Source organism: Argentina silus, assembly GCF_951799395.1.
Source record: "Argentina silus genome assembly, chromosome: 5".
Lineage (NCBI taxonomy): Eukaryota > Metazoa > Chordata > Actinopteri > Argentiniformes > Argentinidae > Argentina > Argentina silus.
The window spans coordinates 13186893-13190073 of record NC_139659.1 but is presented as its reverse complement, the minus strand read 5'-3'; positions in this window follow the sequence as shown (position 1 = coordinate 13190073).

Sequence of the window (3181 nt, the reverse complement as noted above, 5' to 3'; positions counted from 1 at the left end):
GGGGGGGGGGGGGGGGGGGGGGGGGTTGCGACCTGTCTGGCCTTGATTCTGATTGGCAGGAGCAATCAGACCTGGCGGTTTCACCCAGGGCAACAGCAGGCTGCGTTACATTTGATCTGGCCTCTTCCCAAATGGGCCTCGGCTGTTAGGACCTAACCTCTACCACCAGGGCTGACATCAGCGGCAAACGATAACAATAAGCAATACAGAGAACCGGCACAGCTTCAGGGGGGCTGGGGGGATGGGGGGTGGGCGGTGGGGGCGGTGAGGGGGGCAGGATATTGTTTTTTGGAGTGTCACTGACACACGCAGTGTTATTGTATAAATACGCCCTGTTGGCTCCTCTTACCTGCTCCTCTGGCCATTTCATCAGCGCCTGGCGGCGGAAGCAGAGCGCGGAGCTAAAAGAGATTTTCCACACAGAAAAGGCGTTTCACAGGTCTGGTCGGTGTTTAATTAGAGAGCTCAGGGAAACAGCTCATGTTCCTGGTTAAACAAGCTCAGGCAGCCCGCTACATGTACATGTGCTGGGGGTCACGGAGGAGAGCAGGGCTAGGCCAGGGCCAGGGCCAGGCTGGGGTTTCCTGTGGGTTGCGTGTGGGATGAAGGGATCCCTGTCAGTGGCGTGTGTGAGGCGGGGGTATCTGGGTCTGGACCGCGGCCTGTGTAGTAGTACTGTTATAGTAGGTGTCACCTGGAGCACGTTTGAGGATGGAGGATCAAAGGGAAAAGCGGTGTGTGAAACACAGGTTCTCTGTGAGCGCCCGCACCTGTCCTGTCTCACCTCCCGTGTAGTCTGGCCAGAGCAGCGTTTTGATGGGGGATAGGGTTCAAAGGTCACACCTGACTGAATTAAGAGACTAGAGGCTGGCTAGTGTAGTAAGAATTGTCATCGCAAACCTATGATGTTTTGACTACACTCAACAGATGTTTGCAATTGAACTTTTCCTCTCAGTCGTGAGCAATTATTGGAAAAAACACTCATCTCAAGCTATCTGTTCAACACAGTGGAGTGGAGTGGTTTAGTTGAGTGGCTGACTCTTCTGACTGATCAAATCCGTTTATTATGCTTTTATAAGTGTTGCTTTTATCATATTTGTTTTGATGGTTTTAATTCTCTGAATTTCCGGCCCTGGCCTGATTTCAACACAAATGAAGACCATTTTCAGAACTCAAAACCACAGCAACCACAATCATCGTCATCATCAGATTGCCCATGCAGATATCTGACCGGCTTAAAAAATTTCCCTTGATATGATTGGAAAGTTTAAGTTGGAAAGTTAGAGTGAGTAGTCAAGAGGGTGGATTATACAATTTGTCATCTGTTCCTTTCTATCTGCTTTGACGCATGTTTAGAATAACACCTACGGTACAGACATATGAACCTATTTTGATCCACTGGAAACCACATCCAGGATTCCTGTTGCTTAGCTATAAAGCAATACTGTAAGTCTCTATTCACCCAATTGTTTTCATTCTGCAAGAGTTTGTGGTGGTGAGGAGAGAGAGAGATGAGAGAGAGAGAGAGGAGAGAGAGAGAGAGAGAGAGAGAGAGGAGAGAGAGAGAGAGAGCGCACAGCGCCTGGTTCCCCATTAAGATAGAGAAATGGATCTGTTTTTCCCTCCTCGTAAAGTGAGCTCTGGAGAGGCATCCCGGGTTTAACAGGCTATTGTGAAGTAGCTTTTTACACAAAAGTGAATGGCTTAGAGGCTCTGCTGCCTAGGCATTCAAGAGCTGGGGGGGGGGGGGGGGGGGGGGCGCAGGGGGGGGGGGCGCAGGGGGAGGAAACGCTCCCATCGTCCCTCAACAGCATCCTCCCTACCTCCCCATTACTGCTCCACTACACTCCATGGCCCACAGAACCAGAACCATTGTTCCATGACTCAAGAGTAGCCTCTCAGCCCACGTTGGGCTCGGTTATTGTGCTGGCTGGTTGACTACTGGAGGTAGTCAGTTGTGACTTCCAGACACACAGCTCAACAGGATCAACTAAAAAAGCCCCCCCCCCCCCCCCCCCCCCCCCCCCCAAAAAAAAAAAGCTTGAACACTATTAAAACACAAAGTATTATATTTTTGTATTTATCTCATGCTTTTCTTTCACAGTCCGTAGTTTGGGAGGGAGAACGTGCTGGGTTTTAAATCAGTTGCATAATTCTTTTGATAAAAAAAAAAGCCTCAGAAAAGAACTCCAAACACGCCCTGGTGATCAAAAGCATCGCCTGATTCTCAAAGGTTGTTTTATAGAGTTTCAACAAGCCTTTTTTTTTTTTTTTTTTCTCCCTCAGACTTATAAAATATATTTCGCATAAAATACATTTTGGCTTGTTTTTTACTCTCTTTCCATTCCGTACTACAAAGGAGCCTCCTTTGCTTTTTATAGACCCGGGCTGTAAAAGCATTATTGGTTGGAGTAGCTAATTAGTGGAGAGGAAGAGGGACTCACAGTTCGTGTTTTTGTGGGCTGGTGTGGACTCTTTGAAAGCCCTCCAACCCTTATTTATGTGGGGCCGGCGTGGCGGGACTCTTGTTAAACTGGTTTATATCACTGCATGAATGTTTGAATATTAACGTAAGGGAAAGTTGCACTTGTGTGAATATTTGAATGCTAATGTACTGTAAACTTTAAAAGTCGTCCTTATGTGAATTGCTGAATGTCAGCGTGAAGGGAGTGTTATCAGAGCACAGCAGCCGTGGTTGGCCAGTATTCTGAAGTGGGTCACCATGTCCCCACGTGTCCCATTTGAGACATCAAGCATCGTGTAAATCAGCATCAGTCAAGTCTATTCCAAATTAACCTTGTTCTCAATTAGCACCATCTAAGTAACATAAGACAAGCAAGGAGTTTATCATTGGCCCCTTAAAGGCATATCACCCTATTACAGTGTCCCAAACACTCAGTTGTAGCTTCCCCACAGATAAGGCATGAGGTGGCCCACTCTCACCTTGGCTGATGAAACAGACGTCAAGTTGTTGCAAACGAATTGCTCCGACAGAGTCTCGAACTTGCGACCTCTGACTTGTCAACACACGACCAACTCCTCAACACATTACCTGATGTAAACCAGCTACCCTATCGAAAAGCAAGCAATTCAACAGCATGGGTGGGGGTATTTGAACTTGGAGTGAGTTTTCCCATTTCAACTCGGTTAAACTCAGAACAGAGTAAGACCCCTGCCTGCC